This window comes from Watersipora subatra, chromosome 5, assembly GCF_963576615.1.
Source record: "Watersipora subatra chromosome 5, tzWatSuba1.1, whole genome shotgun sequence".
NCBI classification, from domain to species: domain Eukaryota; kingdom Metazoa; phylum Bryozoa; class Gymnolaemata; order Cheilostomatida; family Watersiporidae; genus Watersipora; species Watersipora subatra.
In genome coordinates, this window is record NC_088712.1 from 26,791,714 (window position 1) to 26,817,310 (window position 25,597).

At 37.7% G+C, this 25,597-nt stretch overlaps 2 pseudogenes; both read left to right on the top strand.

Annotated features, from left to right (window-relative positions):
- LOC137397228 (cyclin-dependent kinase-like 1) overlaps positions 1–25,597 on the top strand; it is a 485,333-nt pseudogene that overhangs the window by 448,582 nt on the left and 11,154 nt on the right.
- On the top strand, positions 6,433–8,482 carry LOC137397227 (uncharacterized; annotated as a pseudogene).

The following is a 25,597-nucleotide window of genomic DNA, read 5'->3' on the forward strand; positions in this document are numbered from 1 at the left end:
GTTTTTTTCAGTTCTCTTTTCTCGGCATCCAGTACATAAAACATCCTGTAACAAGCTACACGCAATGTTAAATATCAAATACACCATTTAATTAAGAAAGACTGAGATTTTGGTACAGGCTGGAATTAGAAAATAATGGGTGTTAAGACAACAATTTCGATAGTCATTTCATCGCATTCTCTTATCCGCCGTGACATTGATCAACCGTCTTTCAAATAATCCTGGAACACAATTATATCTCGGTAAAGTTTCCATTGAATGCATTACCTGTGTCTTATGTGATCTGCAGCTTATGCAACCTACAGTTATACAACTGCGCTAAGCTGTATCAAAGTTTGGCGTAAAAGCTAGTTCCGTTCAACTCGCTACAACCCAGCAAACCAACTGCGAAATTCTAATCTCGGGAGTAATCTTTGTTGTTATAATAAGGGGAAAATATCGAATACGTGGGACATCGTAACCCAGGAGCTCACTGTCTTTATATGTATTATAGTTAAGTAACCTTTGTCTATCACCTAACCGTATAAGAAAAGCACATTTTAAAATAAAGTTTTTATAATAAAGTATCAGTAATTGTCTACCCTTTGCGATTGTCTTTGATATTCGGGGTAATCCGACTGCCAAAACTTTCAAAGGCTGAAATCAACAAAAACTTCAGAGCAGTCAAAATACTCGTAAGGAAAAGGTGCATGAAATTACATCCCTAGTTGCTATTGTAGCTATAGTTGAAATCTGCTATTGTGTTGAAAATGAAGGGTTACACGGCTCCATTCTGTCTGTCTTTTTGGAACCATAAATGTGTGAAAAACGCACTATCTCTTGATCTGAATGGTTTAATGATTTAATCTTAAAATATCCCTGCCAGAGTCAGATTACTTCAAACACCAAAATCAATCATAAATACTGATACTTTCTGATCAGATCTATCAAGACTTTGGGTAAGTTTCATTTTTAAGGAGAAGAAAAGCAAACAATTGCTACTATTTCTTGGATATTCGGTTAAATAAAATGGCAAGCTGCTTGGCTACTATTGACCAAAAGTCATTGAGCTTAATTATATCGTGGTAGCAAGATGGTGATAGCAATAGGAAATCACAACTATTTGAAATTGACAGCTTATGTGATAATCCACTGCAATCGCCTTATATGTCGTCAATATGGCAAGTTCGTTGCCTCTTCCAGCTCAGTTAGACGTCAAAGCACCCGATTTGGCCGCTACTTGGCGCCAGACATTCGAGAATTACTTGGTTGCTTTAGGGATAATTGGTATCGCTGAGAAAGATGAGGCTAGGAAAGTTGCTATTATTCTTGAACTGTGGTGGTGAAGACATACGTGAAGCGTACACGCAGACTACGTTCTCGGGGAAAGAGGGGAGTAAGAGTAAAGTCATAAATGATGTTTGAGCATAATTTGAAACATATTGTAACCCTAGGAAGAACCACATATACTTGTATAATATGAGATAATTTTTTGAAGCTAAACAAAATGGGGATGAATCATTTGATATGTTTTGGTTTAGGATTAGGAGATATGCAGATTCTTGAGATTTTGGTAATCAATCACTATGTTTCCATGGTGCGCAGTACTGCGAAGCAGCCCCCCTCCGAAGTCGAGGGGATTGTACGTTTCCATGCTGCGCAGTGGTTTTCAGAATTTCAGCAAATTAGCCAGAGAAAAGAAATTGTATAAATCGAATCGTCTGATGGAGAAATAGAATCGATCACGGATACCGAACGTCATAAACGGTGTTTTAAGATTCTGTTGTCATTATACTTCTATTTACAATACACATTCACAAGGTTTTACAAACCTTAACACACTTTTTACAAAGTAATATATTTTTAATAAGTATTTTTAAGTAATATAATATTTATACGTTAATTTAGGACTTGCCACCCATTTTTCGAAATGTGTTGGCATCGATAACAAAGTCCAGGAAAGTAATCACCTCATCATCCTCGTGAATGCAGACCATAATTAAATTTAAGTGAAAGAAGATCGGAAGAATAAAAAAAAACATGATTAGCAGGACAACCTTTGTACTAGTTTATGGCCATCGAAGAATCCGTATCCACGGCATGAGAGCTATGCGCAGCCACTGCGCAGTCGCTGTTTCTTTGCTGCGAATTTGCACTGGCTTCGCACTGATCAGTGCGCAGTGATTTCAGTGCGAAGACGCCGTTTCCATGATTCGGAGATAGCGCAACTCCGAAGCACTGCGCATCATGGAAACATAGTGAATTAGAACTGAACACGAGAGATAGAATACTTTTTGGTATGCATGATTGTAGATTAGCTGAACGTTTGATGGAAAAGCCAGATGATGAATTAACATTAGAGAATGTAGAAAGGTGGTGTAGGTTAGCTGAGTTGAGCAAAGCTAGTCATGTGTTAGAATCCACACATATAGCAGAGGCTACTGCAGCTCATCCCATTAAACCTGGTCAATTCCAACGGTTTAAACCTAATCGACAAGGTGACAAATGTCAGAAATGTGGATATGCGAAGCATTCACAAGGTAAAACATGTCCAGCGAAATAAAGTTCATGTCACAAATGTGGTGAAGTTGGACATATCCAAAGGTGCTGCAGGTCTGAGGCAGTTCAGGAAGTGGAAGAACCTGAGTTTGAGGCTGACAAACTCTTTTTGCTTATGTCAAATATGAATCTAAATCTAGCCCGTGGAATGTAAAACTGATAATTAACAAGTGATATTAAATTCAAAATCGACTCCGGAGCAGATGTGACGCTCATGACTGTTGATACATATCAAAAGCTGCAGCCAGTGCCTTAACTGACACCTACCAATGCTGTTCTAAACAGTGTGTCTGGCACCATTGAGTGTAGATGGACGTTCATGGCGAAAACCCTAGTCAAGGACAAACTGTATAAGTTCAAGGTTGATGTAGCAAAATGTACTAACGAGTTATTATCTAGAACCTTGTCTGAGATGATGCAGATAGTAGAGTTGAACAATTATGAGGTGCACAGACAAAAGGATCAACTGAAAGAGCTAGAGTGCATGAAAGGGTGGGCTGTCAAAATTTGGCTAAAACCAGGAGTGGAACCGTTTAAAGTGACAGCTGCTCCCATGATACCCATACTGTTGATGAAGGCTGTGCATGAGGAATTGCAAAAAATGCAGCAAATTGGTGTCATTGAGCGGGTAACAGAATCCACTGATTGGTGCTCACCTATAGTGGTGGTACCAAAAGAAACCAGACAAGGTAGAAAGGTCAGAATATGCGTTGATCTCAGAGAGCTTAACAGAGCCATCAAGCAGGAGCACTGTACTGTTCCTACTGTAGCTGACATTATAACAAAATGGAAGCAGGTAAAGTGTTCTCTAGTTTGGATGAAGCCTTAGGCTACTATCAGATGAGGCTGGATGGTGAAAGTCTGAGGCTTACTACATTTATTGGACCGAAAGGAAGATATTGTTTCAAACGAGTCCCTTTTGGAATAAGCTCAGCCAGCGAAATATTCCAGGCCAAAATCAATGAATTCTTGGAGGGCATAGATGGAGTGGTTGCCTATCAGGATGACATTATTGTCACAGTACGTGACAAGGAAGAACACAGCCGGCATTTGAATATTGTCTTTCGACAGTTGAGAGACAATGGGGGTGAACCTAAATAAGGAGAAATGCATGTTTGGAGTGGAAAAGTTGAAATTTCTAGGACATGTGTTAGGCTCAGAAGGCATGAGCGTGGATAGTTGCAAAGTTGAGGGTACCATGAACATGAAGCCACCAGAAGATGTCATGGGGTTGAGATCGATAATTGGTATGATAAATTACTTGGGCAGGTTCATCGCTAATCTTGCCAAAACCATGAGACCGATGTCAGACTTATTGAATGAGGATGTGGTATGGCAATGGGCCCTGGAACAGCAAAGTGCCCTGAAAGAGGTACGAGAGCAACTCCTGACAGCTCCTACTCTGGCATTTTACAGCCCAGATAAAGAGACTACAGTAGCCGCTGATGCTAGCAGCTATGGACTCGGCGCCGTTATTTTACAGAGAGACAATGAAGGTAATGACAAACTTATCACATTTGCATCTAGAGTCCTTACACCAGCAGAGTGCAGAAGATACTCGCATATAGAGAAGGAATGCTTGGCAAGTGTATGGGCATGTGAGAAGTTTGATCGGTAGCTGCGGGGCTTAGACAGTTTTCATTTGGTAACAGACCACAAGCCACTGGTGCCTCTCTTCAATGGTTGTGATCTCAATGCTGTCCCTATTAAATGCCAGAGACTGTTAATGAGGCTAATGAGATACAATCCACAGGCACAGCATGTTTTTGGAAAGCGTCTGTTAATAGCTGACTGTTTATCACGACATCCAGTGTAAAGCTGTGAGCATAAGAATGATAAGGAAGTAGACCGCTATGTTAATGAACTGTCAGAATCTTTACCTGTGTCAGCATTGCTCATTGATAGAATCAGAACAGCATCGACGACTGAAGACACCTTTGTATGGGCTATGAAATTTACTACTGAAGGATGGCCCAGGTATTTAAAAAGGATGAATCTGAAGCGCCCATTGACTTTCACAGGAATAGAGCCCACCTATCTGTGACAGACAAACTCTTGCTGCATAATGCATTCATTGTAATTCCCACTGATGAGAGAGAGGAGGTATTGAATGTGATTAACCAGGGCCACATGGGCGCTAAACAAATGTAAGCTCAGAGCTGGCGTAGCTGTTTGGTGGCCACAAATTAACAAGGATATTGAAGGCGAGATAGCCAGATGTGGATTGTGTCAGAAAACTCGACCGGCTCAGGTACACAATAAAATGACATATGTCGTCGTAACAGATTACTTCTCGAGATACGTAGAACTGGTGACCTGACAGAGACCACAAGTGAAGCCCTAATTAACATGCTTAAATGAGCATTTTCTCAGTGGGGTGTGCCTGAAAAGATAGTCAGTGACAATGACCCACAGTATAGCAGCAAAGCCTTCCGCAAAGTTGCTAACAAGTATGGTTTCGTGCACTTTACTTCGTCACCGAAATACCCTCAATCAAATGGACTAGCATAGCGTAGTGTAAGGACTGTCAAACGCATATTAGATCGGGAGGATCCTTTACTAGCTCTAATAATATATAGAGCCACTCCCATTGAGGCTACAGGTGTTTCGCCGGCTGAGCTCATGATTGGGCGTCCTATCAGAACTACAATGCTGTCGCTACCACAGAACATGATGCCTACCGATAAGACAGAGGAAGATGTCAATAAGACAGAAAGGACAGCCAATAAATACAAACAAGGCTCTCGTCCGTTGCTTCCGCTAAATCCAGGTGATCAAGTTAGGATGAGAGATGACATTGAAAAAACCTGGTCAGAGCCTTTGGAAGCGGCAGGAGAGGCTAATGGCTTTCGTTCATACATTGTAGAGTGCCAAAAGGTCCAAAAGTAAAGGCGCAATTGAAGGCATTTGCAATGGGTACCAAAGGCAGATACTGATGATTTGACACCAGGGATTGATATTAATACAGGCAACCAGGTGTTAGATTTACCTAGTAGGGCAACACATGATTTTGGCCCAAAGCCCCCACCAGTCACCCGTTATGGACGCAAGGTCATAGCGCCCACTAGGTTGATAGAGAAAATGTAAAGCAGCTTTTATTGGAAGGTTTTGCAAAATTTGGCACTGATCCTTGTTGTTTTTAGTTTTATGCTTTCAGTTTGTCTTTTGCCATGTGCCTCATTTTCCTAATACGGATAATCAGTCTTAGGAACCTTGTTCCTTTATAACATATAGTTTACTCGGTTTACAGTTATGTTTACAATATCTATATAGGTTATGGTTTTCAAAAGGGAAATATGTCTCCTGTTTGCATAATTATCGTAAGGTGTTAATGCGGAAATAAACCACGGCAGTTTGCCAAACACACACCCTGAAACCTGATCAGGTTTCTGAAACAGTAATTATTTATTATAAAAGATAAAAATTATGAGCCGGCCTTTAAATACACTGTTTACTACAAGCGTTTCTGAAAATCATTCAAAATCAATTACTAGGTGCATAATCAATGCTCACTATGGTATACTAGAAATTTATGTATACTGGAAACCATTGCAGGAATATAGCTACTTTAATTATGAGCTTCAATTCAGAGTAGTTAATGACATGTAATCTTATTAGTCATGTAGGATATTTGCATGTAACTGCAATTATATGATTTCAAGGCATTAAGGCTTTTTATGAAAGTCAGAACACTGTAGGCATAAACAGCTTAATGTTAATTTTACAGCTATCTACGCCATTCTGTCGTTTTGCCTCAATTATGTGTTAACTCTCAGACTGTGAACAACACACAATAAATGCATTATTTCAAGCACTACTCAATAAGTCTATACTATTTGACATGGTGTCAGGAGTAGGATCATAGGGTTGCAACCGTTTTATTACAAGCGTGACATGGCTGAAGGGGGCTTAAGACCGCCAGGCAATTTTATTTTACAAAAGTCTACTGGCAATCCAAGTGAGTCAAGTCGCAACTGGTCAGCATGGCTACAGCAATTTGACCTCTATATGATAGCTTCAGAAAAAATCTACTAAAGACGAAGAAATACAAGTGGCGACATTGCTCACACTGCTTGGAGCACAGGGACAAAACCTCTTTTGTACATTTAACCTATCTGCTGGGAATGCTAAAAAAATAACACCGGTCAAAGAAGCTTACACAAAACATTTCGCACCTAGAGTTTGTGAGGAATTTGAAAAGTACAAATTTTACAGTAGAGTCCAGCAAGAAGGCGAGCCTTTTGACAAGTATGTCACAGTACTGAGAGACTTGCGGTCAACATGCAATTTTCATAAGGCGGAGAGTGACAAGGCACTAAGGGATAGGATTGTATTTGGAATAAAATCTGAGTGAGTGCGTGAAGAACTGCTTGGCGTTGATGGTGATTTGACATTAGCCTAATGTTTGGATATATGCCAGAGAGCAGAGGCTACTGCGAAATACATGCAAAATATTAGAAATACGCCACCTGGTAACATTAATGCAATAGTCAACTGTGAGTCAGATGCTGACAGAACACATACACAAGGGGAAATGCCTGATCTCACTGTAAACGCATTAACGAGCAGACACAGCACCAATAGAAATCAGTGGCACACTGCAGCTAGTAATAACAGCCCCACTACCATGCCACTGGAAATCAGAAACTGTAAGTTCTGCAAAGGAAACCATGCTTGCCGTAACTGTCCAGCCTACGGCAAGCGCTGCAAAGACTGTCGAAAAATTGGTCACTATGCAAATTCCAAGGCCTTCAATGCAGACATTAAACCTATAGCCAGGGCTAATGAGGTGATTATTGGCGATGACAATGCTGCATACGCAATCAACACTACAGACATAACTGGTAAGGAATGGTTTATTGACGTTAAGTGTGAAAATCGACTAATACAGCTTAAAGTTGATACAGGGGCTTCATGTAATGTCATGCCAAAGTCTGTTTATTATTCCTTACAAGGTCAAAGCTTCAACTAAGAAAACATAGCCAATCACTTTTGTCTTTTAGTGGACATAAATTGCATGTACTAGGGGTAGTATCACTGTCTATTGAATATCGTAATGTTGTTTAGGCACATGATTTTGTGGTGACAGGCCATGGACAGGTAGCTCTGTTGGGTTTGCCTAGTAGCAAAACATTGGGTCTGGTGTGCACAGCTGATAGCATTACAAATAGCGTTGCATGACAGTATCCCAGCGTTTTTGATGGGATTGGCAAATTGCCTAGTAAACATGCTTTGAGACTGAAAGATAATTGTAAGCCTGTTGTACAATCTGCTAGGCGCGTGTCATTCAGGCTCAGAGAGCAACTCAAGTGTACGCTTTTTGTGATGGAAGACAATGGTACTATAGCTAAAGTGAGGGTGTCTACCGACTGGGTCCATCCAATTGTCGATGTCCTTAAACCAAATGGCTCTCTTCGAATTTGTTTAGACCCTTCAGAGCTAAACAAATGCATTCGTAGAGAACATTTTGCTTTGCCGACGGTCACAGAGATACTTGCTAAACTGTCAAAATCTCGAATCTTTACCAGCTTGGACTGCACATTCAGGGTTTTTGCAGCTTGAGCTCAACCATAGTAGTAGCATGCTAACCACTTTTGCCACACCTTTTGGCTGATATAGATTCTTTAGGCTTCCCTATGACATTAGCTCTGCGCCTGAGGTTTTTCAAAGAACAGTGAGTGAGTTGTTTGGTGACATTGAGGGCGTTGAGGTGTATGTCGATGACCTGCTCGTTCATGCTCCTACTAAATCTAAACATGACAAACTTCTGGCTGCAGTGATTGAGCGATGCAAGGCTGTCAATCTGAAGTTGAACTTGTCCAAATGTTTCTTTGAACGCACTGAACTAAAAGACCTGGGCCATATATTAGGCAATGGGGTTATAAAAGCAGATCCTGCGAAAGTAGAGGCCATAGTTGCTATGCCCGACCCAGTTTGCAAATAAGATGTTCGGCGGTTTTTAGGAATGGTCACTTACCTTTCAAAATTTTGTGATAATCTAGCTACTTTGACTACTCCACTCCGTGAGTTCACTAAAAAGAAATCTGTGTGGGAGTGGTCAGAGGTTCATAAACAAGCTTTTGAGTGCATAAAGTCAGTAATATCAAAAGGGCTAGCTTTGAGAATGTTTGACCCAGAGAAACCAGTGACTGTTTCGGTTGATAGTAGCCAAAATGGTGTGGGTGCAGTAATTCTGCAGGGGGGACAGCCAATAGAGTTTGCTAGTTGTGCACTTACTGACACACAGAAGGCTTATGCCCAAATAGAAAAAGAGTTTTTGGCTGTACAATTTGGCCTTCAGCGATTTCGCCAGTATGTGTATGGGCAGGCAGTGACAGTGCAAACTGATCATATGCCACTTTCGGGTATCATGAGGAAAGGCCTGAATGACTTAACAGCATGGTTACTGCGAATGAGATTACGCATGCAGCTTTATGACTTTGAATTATTCTACGTGCCAGGCAAATCGTTGATTTTGGCAGACACACTTAGCAGGGCATACTTGAACAGGGTAGGTGAAAATTCTGAAACTATGATTTGAGAAACAATGAGCAAATACAAGCTGTCGTATATCGAGTTTTGCCAAATGTGTTTTTCAGAGATAGACTGGTAGATATCACCAGCAAGGACCCTTCTATGGAGGTTCTCAAATCATATATTACAAAGTGGTGGCCAGCACATCGGAGGTTTTGCCTAGATGGAGTCAAACCATTGTGGAATCTGAAAAATGAGCTCACATGTAACAATGGCTTGATATTACGCAACAACCAAATAGTTATTCCTGCAGGAATGCGAAAAGAAATTCTTGACATCCTGCACATTGGGCATCTTGGCACTGTTAAGTGTATTGAGGATGCAAAGAATTCAGTCTATTGGCCTGGCTACCTCGCACATGTAAAAGAAATAGTTTATTCATGCTTTAGCTGCCAAGAGCACAGCCGAGCCAAATCACTACCGACAGTTGAGCCATTTGAAGTGCCTGAATACCCAATGCAGTATGTGGTCACAGACATTTTCAATCTAAATGGCAAAGAATACTTGGTAACTGTAGATAGATACTCAAAATGGCCAAACTGTTACGAGCTCAGAAATTCAAATTCTAGAACTGTGATCGAACTATTGCAGCGCCAATTTGCAAACTTTGGTAAGCCTGAGATCCTGCTGAGTGATAATGCACCGCAATACAGTTTCTACGAGTTTAGGTGTTTTGTTGAAGAAAATGATATCAAACACATAACCAGCAGCCCCTACTTTTCAAAGGCTAATGGGCTAGCAAAGCGCATGAACCAAACCATAAAGAATAGCCTCAGATAAGCTTTAAAAACAGGCCAGACATTGTTAGACGTTTTAATGACCATCCATTCAACACCCTTAGGTGATGGGCTGCCCACCCCAGCTGTGCTGTTGCAGTCCAAAAATTTACGAAACAAATTACACTTTTGCACTGAGCAGCTGCGCTATAAAAATCTAAATGCAAAGAACATTGATATCCTTTTAAGGAAGCGCCAGGGTCAAGATGTTTTTGGTAAAGCTAGCGATAAAACAATTGCTATGTTTAGTGATGGGGAACATGTATGGTGCAGAGTGGGTCATAGGCAATGGCTTCCAGCAAAAGTCATTGGCCATGCTGGGACGCATCACAGTTTCCATGTCGAGCTGGAAGGGGGAAAGGTGATTAGAAGAAATCAGTCATTCCTCAGGGCAAGAAAACAAAACTTGATTCGCTATGATGTACGCTCAGTGCCTAGAGCTAGTGAAAATTCTGGCCTGAACCACGAATTTTATAGACCGGCAAGTAGTGCTCCGACAGTGACCACCAATTCAAGTGAGACTGTACCAACCAGTGCGGCACAAATTACGCACAATGCAAATGTCACTGTGCCTAGGTCTGGCAGGGTATCGAAACCACCAATACGATATGGTCAAGACACTTAACATTAGCTATGGTTCGCATTAAGGATGCTTTATTATATTACTTCTACACAAACTGTACACACACTCATTATATACTTCTTGTGGTTTTAATGTATGGTTACTCTTTCTTTCAAATCTAATAGCAGTTTGAGGTATACATGCTGTAATTCTGAACATATCTCTTGTTGTTTTCTTTGGGAAAAGTATGATGACATGTAGTCTTATTAGTCATGTAGGATATTTGCATGTAACTGCAATTATATGATTTCAAGGCTTTAAGGCTTTTTTATGAAAGTCAGAGCCATGTAGGCATAAACAGCTTAATGTTAATTTTATAGCTATCTAAGCCATTCTGTCATTTTGCCTAAGTTATGTGTTAACTCTCAGACTGTGAACAACACACAATAAATACATTATTTCAAGCACTACTCATTAAGTCTATACTATTTGACAGTTAATACCTTCGATTATTTACGACATACACAGCTAGCAAAGATAAAGCTCAAAACTATAATGATGGCCAATGATTTGATTCGACTTCGATTCGAATTCTGTATTACCTCCACAAGAACGATAATATTTAATAACGGGCTAACGAAAAGACGTTTGGCCGGAATAAAAGAAAAGCAAAAGAGGGAGAGAGAACAAAAATAAAAGCAAAGTGTTAACAAAGCAGATATGTGACACTGAAAACGTAGAAAATTACGTGATAACACATGGATGTATATTTTAACAACCAACATGTGTTAACAACAACTAGCATTATATATGCATCTATTGCGTAGGCACCGTAGCAAAAATGTTTTCTACAAATATCTTCCAACGAGAATTGTAAGAAAGCCTATTTAGCTCGGCTGTAAAATCTTCTAAAGAAGCTACGTAAAAGTCGAGTCCCTACACGCACCCCCTGGATTTTGTGATAGTATTGGTAAACATACTAGCGATTCCACTATATTTTAACGTTTTTTGATGTTTCCCGCGTAGCAAAGATCTTCATCTGGATATACATGTAATGGGAAACGGCGTTGTGTTCCGCACACCCTACCACCCTACATAATCTTACGTTCGGAAAACCGCAACGGCTAAATAAAGTCACCATTTTTTGTACAACACACCGTCTATTCGCGAAATGCCCTGTTCAAACTGTGAGCTGGTAAAAGTTATAGTTATGAGCTCAGATCAAATTCAAAAGTCGTAGAGACCGGCGCTGTTTCCCCTTGACAGATTTTATAATGCTCTGTTACTAAGCGCCATCGAAACATAATTTGCCGTAGTTGCAAGCGCGCAGTCAAATGCATGCGCAGAAAGGAGCTATGGCGCCTTACAGTGCCTCGCGTTGCGTGTTCGCAACTCGAGTTGATCAACTCGAGTTGCACAACTCGAGTTGTGAACGGGCAACACGACTTTTCAAAAGTAAGGTGCAATATATTGGTATTACGGTAGAATAACCGTAGATCTGGTTATATTAACAATGGTATATCAATAGGCACCCGTTAGCTAATAGAAATTAAACTATTAGTCTGGTGGCCACAGGGCATTATCGTGTCAACAGGTGGCAGAAGATGGGGTCTATGGTAACTTGACACTTTTAACATGTTTCTAATTTATTCATTACTAATTTAGTTTCCTACCGCTATTTTAGTTGATAAGCTAAGAGTAATTTGCCATTAAATGGTGAGTAGTTATACAAAAATAATTTTTTTCTTACGCCGTGTGCAGTCAGTCGGACCAGCTAATCAAAGCCGTAGACCAACATTTACCTCATGTTGCAGTACGGGGGTATTAAATTACCCCGATATCAATTAGGTTTGTTGTCAGTTTCCTGTCTCATCGAGCGACCGCCGGCGTTTCGAGTAATGATCGAAAACTTTAATTTACTAATTATACCGATTTCCAAAGCTAGCTGTCATGGATTACATAATTCAATATAATCAACTACTACATTATATTAGATAAAAGGTTGTTCAACGCACTAACACGTTCAACACTGCATCTTTATGGCAAGTCTGATTCTACAAGTGAAGCCGACGCCAGATACAGGTTGTTCTCATCAAGGACATCTTATGAAAAAAAACCTTCCACTAAAAGGATTCTCTCCGTCGGCATTTAATGAGGGTCAATTACTAAGCAGCAATACAGCAGTGAAAAATTCAACCATTAATGGTGCCCCCAGATCCCACAAACCATGTCTGGAGTAAAGATGATGATGAGATTTCTGGGCAATGCTTTCCTGATGAGCAAAGAGCTATTCCTAGGCAGCTTGTCCAATGGACCAGTTGCTCATGCAAAAAAAAGAGTTTGCAAGTCTATGCGGCTGTGTAGAGTGCAGTAATGAAATGACTGACGAGATTGAGGATGGTAATCAATTAGACGGTGATGATGTGCTTTAAGATTATAATTATGTAACAGTTTTATTAAATACTTTGCAATATGCTTTCTAGAAACAATTGACAGTTTTTGATGTATCATGATAAACAGACTATGTACTTTGGTAAACATGCTATATAATAATTATACTAGTCTTCATAAGTCTTCATAGTCTTCATACTAGTCATCATAAGTACTAAGATACCCATACAAAGACATGATATTAATTAATCATCCAGAAAGTTGGTTGTCATCGAACATACTGCACCACACATTCCATCATACTGGCTACATTCAACATTTCAACCATACATGGTTTCAAAATACTGCATGGTTTTAACATGCTACCAGTACAATAAATTTAAAGCTAAGCCAGAAATTTCGCATATTGATGTCAGTTAAATAAAAAAGAAATAATTTTAATAATAATAATTTCATTTAAAATATTAAGTTTACATTAGATTTGTTAGTTAGTCTGCGTCACAACCAGTGTACCCAATGAGGTATACAGTATAGCCTGTCAATCAGTAGTTGTACAGGTATCAATGTAACGACTATGAAGAGGGTTTCTGGCAGATCAGTGGCTAAGGTGATGGCGAGAAATGTTTGTCATATCAAGTCCCTGGCGGCCGACTACAATGTAAAGAATCGCATCCATTAGAGACAATGAGTTCAAAATACAAAATGATCATATAGACATATAAGAGCTGACATACATTTATGGTGCAATATTTATTGATCATAACCTACCCGAAAAACGATCTATCAAAGCATGTAGCAATAAATTTAAAACTTGAAAATAGGAAGAGCTACAATACTGATTTGAACGTGTACGCAATGTGCATAGCCCTACATAAAAGTAATAGATGTACCCCCTTTAGCTTTAACCACAACAATAATTAGTTAGCTCATACATCGCATACTTCTGTAAGGTAATAATTGATATGTGAGTGCTATAACAATACAATATAATACAATTGATTAAAATACAACAAAATATGTATTAATATATATAATATGACACAACATAATGCAACATATCAGTCCTATAGCACAATTCAAATCAGTTCAATACAACATAATACAGCTATTATAATACAATAGAATATAGTGTAATAACACAATAATACAGTACTGATAAGTTCTGCATGACACAATATAGTAACTTAAAACTAACCAAACCATCAGTTAAATAACAATCATACATTTGCATAAAGGAACTACACTTTGTGTTGATATTGGTTTGACGTTTCAAAGAGCAATACAGTCTCCAATTTTGTAAATAGGCGAGCTAAGTCTTAATAAAAATCAGCAGAGGCATTCTATATTACAAATAGTCCAGTATTACTGGTTTATTAAAAAAATACCCAATCTAGGTATTCTAGTATAAGTAAGTATAAGTAATATAAGTAGCTTATAACGTTATGTAGTGCTACCGTTTTAGCCTAGAAATTAAACAAATTGAGTTAAGCAATTGAGTGTATGAAACAGTGAGTGTCTGAAGACACAGCAACAATACCTACGACAGAGATTAGTTTATTGTATAGTTTGTAACCAATATGTAAAATCTGGACTGAGAAGTTTGACTTGAGAGTTTGATTCATTATAATCAACACCTATCACTCATTGATCCAACTGACTACAGTACACAGTGAAGGAAACGCAAGATTTTCAATAAAGCAATGCATTTAATCTTTGATTAATTATTCATAAATATTAAGTAAATGAGTTTGCTATCATCTCACCTTATTTTTTTCAGAGGTTTGAGATTCTTTGCAACTTGAGAAGCTCTTTGTTATTTCGACTCACTAGCAATCTTCCTCAAGCATTCAGTGTGGCATTTACATACGACTAACACTGCGAGCTGCGATCTGACTGTTTGTAGATAGTGCTCTACATCTTATAAAAACTTTGGATTATCACTTTTTTTTCCGTTAGTAAAACTTTGTTGACTTCTTAACATGTAAAACTTGATTATAATGAATTATGTAACTGATAATAGCTAGCTGTGGTAATCAATTTAAATAGAAGATACTAAATTTGCGCTACTACTAACCGGCGTATACGGCAGTTTCTAACACGGAACAGCGGAAACAGACTAAAGGCACAAATGTTATCGGTGAATGCAAATACGCCCCGTATTAAACAAATGCATAGATTTATGTTTACCTAGCTGATTTGGCTAATTGCGCATGGCGCAAGAGAAATCTCATTTATGCATTTCTACCCATCTTTTAATGGCAAATAATCACTGCTTGACAAGAATAATTCCGGTAGGTATAATAAAAAAGTTAGGAGATGTTTTATTCTATCCATTAAATCTAAGATTCGTTATACCCCATTGTCGTGCCACCTTGGCAAAAAAACGACACAAAAATGCCCCGTGGCCACCAGACTATATGTATGTACTGTAAAACTAAAGCTAATAGCGAATTATTAGAATTATACTGTGCCGAGTTTACAACTCGAGTTGTACAACTCGAGTTGCACAACTCGAGTTGAACAACTCGAGTTTGTAAATATAACTCGAGTTGTACAACTCGAGTTGCACAACTCGAGTTGTACAACTCGAGTTGCAAACTCGGCACAGCATAATTCTAATAATTCGCAATTAGCTCTAGTTTTACAGTACATACAGTTTAATTTCTATTAGCTAACGGGTGCCTATTGATGTACCATTGTTAATATAACTAGATCTACGGTTATGCTACCGTAATACCGATATATTGCACCTTACTTTTGAAAAGTCGCGTTGCGTGTTCACAACTCGAGTTGTGCAACTCGAGTTGTACAACTCGAGTTGTGAACGCGCAAGGCGAGGCACTGTAAGGCGCCATAAAGGAGCTGCTACTAGTAACTTTTTGGTTCACCGGCTATAGCTTAGTCGTCCACATCAGTTCACATTGGAGAGTTTTATGGTGAGTATTATGTATGTTTCATTATGTGCTAGAATGAGAAATTAAATCATATGTAGCTAATAGAGCTTGTTTACTGATTTGAGCGTGCTTTAAGCAGAGTTGTGACATACATAATGTTTAATCAGCGGTAATGTTGGCCATTCCTTTACTGCAACCTTTACTCGCTGACAACGTTGACGCACGCCTGTGCCCGAATCAAACTACACTATCAAAAATGGCATATTGGAGCCTTTTGTTTGATATCATATGATAATTTGAGCCAAACTAATTATTACTAGGTGCAACGGATTGTGTCTGAACAAATGACCAGCTTTTGCCTGCTATGTCTAAAGTTATCCTAAATTGCTCGATTGCCTAATGATATACGTGATACTTTCGATGACTTGCCTGAGAGCATAGGAATGCGGTTAATATCTGGGTAGAATATTGTTGACTCCAAAAGGGCCACGAGGTGTGATTAGAAGTGTAATAATATCATTGTTATTACTCTTTATTACATCACTCTCTGCTAGGAGATGAGACATACTTTTCATCAGTTCAAGCAGTAAGAATATCAAGTATAAACCAGGTTATTAGCATGACTACCTGTCAGCTAAGGGATGCCATCAATGATATACAGCCCCAAGTTGAGGTCGATAAGCTAATTGGCATAAGGAGACAAGTCACGTAGGTCTACTAAATAGTGTTCTTGTGTTTAAGCATTGGCTAGTCTAAAGCATTCACACTGTTATCACCTTATATTGTAACAGTTAGCTTTTAATTTTGTAGGTTCAATAGAGACTTTATGTTTTATTCGTATCACATTACTTTATCATTTCAATGAAGCTATGAATTCTGCACCTGATGATATCGAGTGTGAATTCTGTGGAGTGAAGAATGAGAATATAGTTGATCCAAAACAGCTTCGGTGAGGCCACATACACTGTATGCCGTGCTTCAGATCACACTGTGAAAAGAACAAGATTTGCTGGTGCGGCCTTGAAAGCTGCGGGTAAGTAATATTCACCCAAGTTGTGATGCTTACATTGTGTATATTTAATATGTTTGGGAAGAAGCTGGTAAGAATCATTCATCCTTTGGGCCCTGTTATTGGTTTAGAAGGCCAATCTTATTGGAACTGTCTCTCAGATATTTTAATATTAAGTGATAAGTATATTAACCCTTTGACCAGGTATAAGCCCCCCAAAACAACCGAAACTCGTGTAATTTATTTTCGAAAATTCAATAAAATCGATATTTTATGAACATGCATAGCTCAATTCTTAAATTTGTTTCTACGAACAAAAATTTTTGTACATAAGTATTCATTCACATATCTACTACTCCTAAAACAATATAACCAGGTGCAATTGTCCCTGTATGGAATGCTAGGAAGCATTTTTTCTCGGTAGAGTCAAAGGCTAAAACGTAGCCGTGCGAGCCACCATAACGATCGTTTTCTCTGTATATTCCAAGTATATTAAAAGTCCAAAAAGTTCACATCACTTCTATCATTTGAATTATTTTATTCTGATCAGACAAAAAATCACTAACGATCACAGGATCAAATAATCTTTTATTTTACCGTTTTGAAAGTCAAGCCGATGTTGACTGGTTTTTCCATCTTTTATTATTTTCCAAGGAGTCGCGATTTGTTTAGCTTTTAGCACAAAGCACTGCCTCTTAGATAATTGTTTCATATTGTAAATCATCGACCAATATCTTGTTGATGATATTTAATATTACTAGTGTTCAAATCCTTTAACGTTACTAGGCAACAGCTTTATAAACGTCTACCGAACTAAACGACATTTTAGTTGTTTCCCCTACCAAAGGGTTAATTCTAATAATAATTAATTCAGGGTTCAAATTCATTCAATTCTGTTTCTTAGTCTGATTTCTTACCAACTAAGTTGTTAATTAACAACTTAGTTGGTAAGAAAGTCAGACTAATAATTAATAATTAATTAATAATAATTGATATAATAATTAACAATAACTTAATAATAATTGTGGTTAACTGATAATAAAGAGTGCTTTGTAACAGAACAAGTTAACTGATAGATGAAAAATGGTCAATAAAACTCTATATTATTGAGAATATGTCAACATCTATTTGATTTACATTGAAAGGAAGTGAGCTGCCCTGTATTATTTTATTAAAGGTTGATTCGCAACTAAATTCACTTTACAGTTATTTGGTATGAAAAGATTCACCATGTCTTACTGTGCTGCTTTGTAGGTGCAGAATATGTGGAATTGTGATTACAAGCTCTTAAAAGCTCAAAAACGAAAAGCCGCCGTGGATTGAAATCAGTTTATTTCTCTGGCGTATTCATTACATTTGGTTATTGTTTTGTCACATGATGTTCTCACGTGAAATAAAAGGCTCATAATAAAACTTCTTGTAGCCTTAGATTATGACAAATACTTTGGGTTTTACCAAAGACCCCATATAAAATAAAGATACTCGCTACTTGACAGTTTTGTTTGGGCTTGGTTTAGTTGTAATCTGGTCATGTGACCCATACTTTGTGATTAATTTCTGCAGCAGTTTATGATTATCACAGGTGACCAACAGGCTCGTCTTTTTTATCTAACAATGATAAGTACTCCTTCGAGCTAACATTAAAAGTTAAACAAATTTTTATGCTAGGTTATAGGATATCAGTGCTGAAAGTGACAGCCTTACAATGATGATAAAACAAATGCATATGAACAATAAACATGGTCTTATTGAATGCGTTAAGCATATTTTAAAATATTTCGACGAGTGATGTTGCATGAAAGTGTAAACAGAAACCATCTCTCACAACTACATCACATTTGAGCAACTACATCAGTTTTGAAAAGTGAATCCAAACTACGACGGTCTCGTGTGGCTGTGATTAACTGTTCGTTTTTGAGCTTTTAAGAGCTTGTAATCACCTTTTCACATATTTTACACCTACAACACAACAGAGTAAGACATGGTGAATCTTTTCATATCAAATAATGGTAATGTGAATTTTGTTGCAAGTCATGCCTGAAGTTTTTTGATTTTTCATATTTCCAGATCAATCACTGGGGCAGAGATTCTGCTGTAACTTTAATGTGTTTTGTTTCAAATAATTACACTACGTTTGGGCTTATTTCAGCACAACGGCAATGCCCTGGATGGTCATCATACAGACTCCATGACCCAGTATATGTCAAAGGCGAGCCAACATCTGCTTGACATATGTACAAAGCATGAGAATCAGCCACTGGTGTTGGAATGTAAGGTCTGCCTCACCATCAGCTGTATGAAATGTTTAGCAGATTCAACCAAATGTGAGAAAGGTAAGTTTATTGACTAAACACTGCACTTTCTACAGATAATAGAGGACATCCAAATACTAAAGAACATTCAACAAATATTGAGAGTGTTAGTAGGTAAATTCACAGGAAGTTTTGCCTGCAACTGATGCTAATGGTAAATGCCAGTAAAACGCACCCGCAGGTTATGGTTACCCCGTTATACAGTTTTTTTCACCTTTTGATGTGGAACACAATCAATTACCCCCTATTACTTTTCTAACATCAACAAAAATTTCTTCCAGAATATAAATTTGGTAGTTGTTGTGCTGAATACAGTAGAATAGCGAAGATGCCAATATGCTATTTGCCAAAATTTCTCTGACAACGCACGACAGAGATATGATGCCCGCTCTCTTTCAGTTCAAAGTTGTTCGTTATAAATTATAGTGAAAACAAAACCAGAGACAGATTGGTAATAAAAGTTTAGCCGATGATACAGTTATGTTTTTTACAAGAGCTGTCTTCATTCTTTTTGCTCATTTTCATGCATTTCTAGATGATATCAGTTTCGTCCTCATTTTTTTGCATATTGTTTGTCTTATTATCATAATTGCAATAATGGTTGTTTGCAGTCATTAGTATGTAAATGTTGTATATAATGTAATTAATATAATTATGATAAATAGGCATAATAAACCAATGAATGAATAAACCAATCAATTGAACAATGGATCGGAGGCTTTATTATGCCGTGATATTGCATATAGGCTGATAACCTCAGTTCTACTGGCTAGAAATCCAAAGTTTTTTTTTGCAATTTAATCTTATCACATTTTTTCTGTCATTCTAATATGTTATTGAAGTGTTACCAACCAAACTGGAAAATAATTAGGACGGAAAGGGTTAAATTAATTATAAATAGCCTAATTTGTTCCAAGATCTTTCCAAACTCATTCCTTTGACAAAAAAAGAATAACTTTTCTTAACTCTTTCAGTTTGTGGGTTGCACCGTAACTGCAGATTTTTTGGGTTTGCATCGACAACTATTCTCCTTTTTATGATCAATCCTACTGGTTAGTTAGACCGTAATTGCAATAATCTTACAATAAGTTGATAGGAACTGCATTCTTTCGAAATTCATTTACAACGATTTGCTTATATTTCTAAACACCAAAGTCTATTTTGCAAAGTATTTAGCTAATAAGAAATATTTTGTACATCTACAAAAAGGCAAAACAAAATATGTTCACTGTAAAATGCAGTTTTACCTATTCCTAGTCTATTGCTATCAAGGGGTCAAAGCTAGGATAAAGATACTTTCAACGATACTCCATATGTGACAGTGAGACTAGTAGACCGACGCTGTAACGCCTACACTTACCAATCCCCTTTGTATTTATGAACAATTGCGCAGCTATCCTAATTGCTTTTTTTGTCAACACGTTTAACGATCTATTACGACGGAATAGATTGTTGCGAAAGTCATGTACATGCATAATGTTATATTAAAGTTATATATATATGTACATGTAATGAATAGTACTCTAAGCGCACAGCGTTATTTCATCCGGCAGTTTGGCGACTAAACAAACATTCAAATCTATTTTGAAAACTCGCTCGACTTGACACTTTACGTTTTGTGGAATCTTTTATGTAGTAGGAAGCAAAATCTTCACATAATATTTCTACATTACCTGAAATTTACGTCATAGGAGGTATGCATCATAGGAGCCTGTACTGTATAGTCTAGAACAATTAGCTTTGGTCATGGGGTTAGTAGCTAGTACTGCAGCCAACATTCGCTGTTGATGAATAGACTACTACATACTGATATAGCAAGCTGATGTTTTGCAGTCGTACAAACCATGAGTGGGATCGAGTGCAAGCAGTCTAGTCATGGAGAAGTACGATGTAATGACGTGGATAGGAGATGGCTCCTACGATATGGTATACAAGTGCAGGGACAACGACACAAGAGAGATTGTGGCCATCAACATATTTGTGGAGTCCGAAGACGACCTGTTATTCAAAAAGATTGCGATGAGAGAAATTTGCATGCTGAAGGTTAGTTTGTCTTTTTTGTCAAGTCCCGAAACATTTAAAAGAATTAATTACTGTATTATTTGAATATTTATTATGAAGTGATAAACCTTTGAAGATAACATTCACCAGCCGATGTTGCAGCCGTCTAAGACATTGCTCGCTGCAGTGTAGTCTAATGTAATGACCTTGTTCTATTGCTCTTGTAGGTATTAGACAGCTCCGTAATGTATAGGTGTGTTATGTGTGCACATGCTATTGATATTAAACAGGCTGTACCCTGGCAATGTTGTATCGCCCTTGTATTTGACAATTTTGTGATCGAGTTTGCCGGCGTATATGGCTAATTTCTTTAGAAATGCATGCCTGATTCACACAAAGTAAATTTATATCAATCGTCTGCAGTTTGTCCACAGGTAAACAAACCTGTTCGAACGTGTTTTTTTCAACATACGACTTAAGATTTGAGGGAATACTGGCACATGAAACCCAAAGATTTTCAACATTTTATTTTTTAAGTTTTACAGTACATCACAGTTTTGTAAAGGACAGTATAGGAACTGGCTAACAATTAATTATTAAATGTGAAAAGAAAATTAGACGATGTGAAAGCATCGTTTGGTTAAACATGACCCAGTCCCTGTTAGAGTGAGCGTATTTTCATTACGACCTTTGAACTTGTTGATGGCCAAGTTTACGCTGTCACTCTGCGTGTCTGTAAAGAAGGAAAACAATTAAAACCTATTTTTATTTATTTTCCATTTAGTCTTTCGCATAGTTTTATAAAGTACTTTTGTATTAATGCTATGCCTAATTACTCTTGATACTTTCTGAAGAGGACGAGCTATGATATGTTTCCACGTCAGAGAATATGTTACAGTATAACGGTATACAAATATTTGTTCCAATATACGATGATGTCCAGATAGAAGACAGCCCATGCCTGTCATGTAAAAAATGAGTACATAGACCATGAAAGATCTGAAAACCTCTAAATGACATACATGAAACATTTAGCATATATATGGTAAAGCAAGAGGATGCAAAGACTTACTGCTTTGCTATATTTGCCGATTATTTTCCACAGTTGGAAGTGGTTTAGGTAAAAAATAGTGTTGAGGCTAATACGCTAGAGGTCATTGTGTTTATTCTTTCGGTATTCATATCACTGGCAGCTCCGATTCTTTATTTTTCAGCATTTGAAACACCAGAATCTGGTCAACCTCATAGAAGTGTTCAAGAGAAAGAAGAGACTACATCTTGGATTTGAACACGTCAATCACACGGTGCTCAATGAGCTGGACAAGAACCCGAGCGGGTGAGGACTCAACGATCTCTCTCTTTCTCTTTGTAATCTTAGCTATAATAAGAACAGTGTTTCAATTCGAAGCCACGCTAAGAACTTTAGGAAATATGGGAATTGAGTTTGGATACTTGGATATGGGAATTAATTAATTATGCAAATATTAGCTACTCATTACGATCTCTCACGGCGCCCGGTACTGCCAAGCGTCCGAGTATCCAATGAGTTTTATTTTTTTCCTTCAGTGAGTGCTCTTGTTTGTGTTCCATGAACTTTCCCTTTTTCTTGTTCCATACGATGCTTCTACCGTATCTACAAAATTATTTTGGTTCGATGAACTTTTTTGGTATTGTGTGGTATCCATTTTCGTCCTTCGCAATGAGTTTTTTTGACTATGCTCTATAATCTTTTGTTTTAGGCAGCAATTTCATCTGCTTAGGCTCAATGAGCTCCCCACTTTGTCTAATGACTAAAATTGTTTCATATGATGACACAGGAAATGACTTTTTTGACTACTCATTTATTTTCCGCAGTTGTTTGAAACTGGATGATGCTGGTTCGCGAAATGTTAAACTTGGTGGAGTTTTTACTTTGGCTAATTCCTTAGATAGCCTTGCTAATTGCTATTGCGGTTGACATTAGAGAGAGGTTTCGCACAGATATTAGATACTGTTGAGAGGTCTAGTTCTACAGCCTATCTGACCTCTCAACAATATCTAATATCTGTGGTTAATTCTTTTTGCAGGGTGCCAGAAGCGTTGACTAAGACTATTATATGGCAGACGTTACAAGCAGTAAATTTCTGCCACCAGCACAATGTAAGTGTATGATGTGTCTACTCCATTTTCCTTGACTATCTCTGACTGTTTACCATATGGGAGTCTCTACCCTTGTAGTATCTACTCCCTCTTGACTATCTCTGACTGTTTACTATAGTTAAGTCTCTACCCTAGTAGTATCTACTCCATCTTTCATGACTATCTCTGATTGTTTACTATAGTGGAGTCTCTTCCCTGGTAGTATCTGCTCCCTCTTCCTTGACTATCTTTGACTGTTTACTATAGTGGAATCTCTAACCTGGTAGTATCTACACTCTCTTTCATGACTATCTCTGATTGTTTACTATAGTGGAGTCTTTACCCTGGTAGTACCTCTCCCTCTTTCATGACTATATCTGACTGTTCAATATAGTGGAGTCTCTACCTTGCTATTCTTCACTCACATTATTAGTTTTCCCCACCAGACTCTGCACTCATTTACTCGTAGACTCATTTTCCATCTTCCCTTTTTATCCCAATCATATATGGTTGCTAACTATAGAGGATATTTTCTTTGGTTGTCTCCACTGCCAAAATCGTTTCATCCACTAGTTCAATGTAAGTGCCAGAATCTGGGCAATATTTACTTATTCAACCTCAAACCTTGAGAGGCATATTTCTCTTCTCAGTAGTTCTCTAGTAGTTCCGTTCACATCTTTTAAGCTCTTAAGCGTGATCAGTTGGTTTTCCAATGCAGTCACGCACCTGTTCGTGAGTGACACAATGTAAACACAGATTTGCCCTTAAGGTGCGTTTACACCAGGCCGATTTGTCGGAGTTGTTTCAACTCCGACGAAATCTGCGTTGGAACCGCTTCTAGTCTGTCTACGATTTGAAATACGTTTTTGCAGAGGCTTTTACACCGGACCAACTCCAACTCCGATTATACAAAATGGGTCACTATTTTAACCAATTAAATACAACATCGATACCTATTCCATTTTTAGCGCTTATTTATCACCATAAACGGAAACGATAACCTTGCCATTGATTCATAGCACGCCCACACAGCTTCAACTTACCATAATTCTTATAGTAACAATAGTAATAATTTAGTTCGTCAAAAGTAATTTTTTTCAAGGATGGAACAAGACAACGACGATTTACTACTATGTTGTGCTGCAGCTGCAGCCGTTATAATTTTAGATGAAGTCGAAGAAACACAGGTACGTGCGCATATTTTAATTTGGATATACATTGTATAGTCAATTATTTAAGCTATTCATATTGTTAACATTTAATTTAACAACATTGTTTACGGTTTTTCATCAATGTTTCAATTTACATAATTTTATTAATTGTCACTGTACCTGGTTAGACAAACCGTTAGAAAAAATATTGCTAATATTTATCGAAATATCACTATATCTTAGTAAATCCACCATTGCATTTCCCTCTGACAGTTTCTATATTCGACAGTACCCTAACAAGGCAATCTACTTTTAAACTACTTGGCTTTGTCATCAACCAGACCACATCTCATTCATGTCAAATAACATCATCTAACCTACGTTTATTTTATAACATTCGTCATCTTATGAACTTTGATATTGCCAGACTATATTACTATAATTTTATCCATTCTTATCTTATATATGGCCTACATATGTTCTACCCTACAACACCTGTAAAATCTTTTAAAACTTAACTCAAACTACACCTACTATTCTCTGACCAATAATACCATTAACCATCTAGTCTTACCTATTTTAACATTATACGTTGGTTGTTTTCATAACTAGAAATTTGTTGTCATAGATATGCATAACTATTTTCACGGAGTTTTTGTTTGTCCAATTTTTGTTTAAACAATACTTTTTGTTGTACATTGCTTTTTAGTTAGTTTACTAGCTGTGGTACCTTGTGGAAAACATATTGTAAAATATGACTATTGATTATCACAATAAAGGTTGCTCATATATATATATATTGCCTATTAATTTTCGGGAAAATCTTTCCTTGGTTTGTGACCCAAACCGACTTTTCACATGATTGTACTACTGCATGTTATGTATATTTGTAGGAAGATTTGAGAAAGGGTAAACCATGGGTCGGTCCAATTACTGGATCACGTACCATACATGGTGCTTTTTATTCAACTGTGCCCAAGCTAATCGATGCTACTGGCGATGACAAGCTACCGTCCAACCGGGTTGGCACGTTCCAAAATTACTTCCGATTGTCTAAAGAAGAGTTTTGCTTAGTTTTATCGAAAGTGGAACTAGAAATAAAGAAGCTAGATACCCACTATAGAGAAGCTATTACTGCCGAAGAAAGATTGATGGTAACACTGAGATATTTAGCTACCGGCTCTAGTTTAACTCAACTGCATTATGAATGGTATATCTCAGTTGCTAGCTTATCACAAATAATTTCCGAGACTTCAAGAGCAATATACAATTGTTTAAAAGACGACTTTATTAAAACTCTGTTTAGTGTGC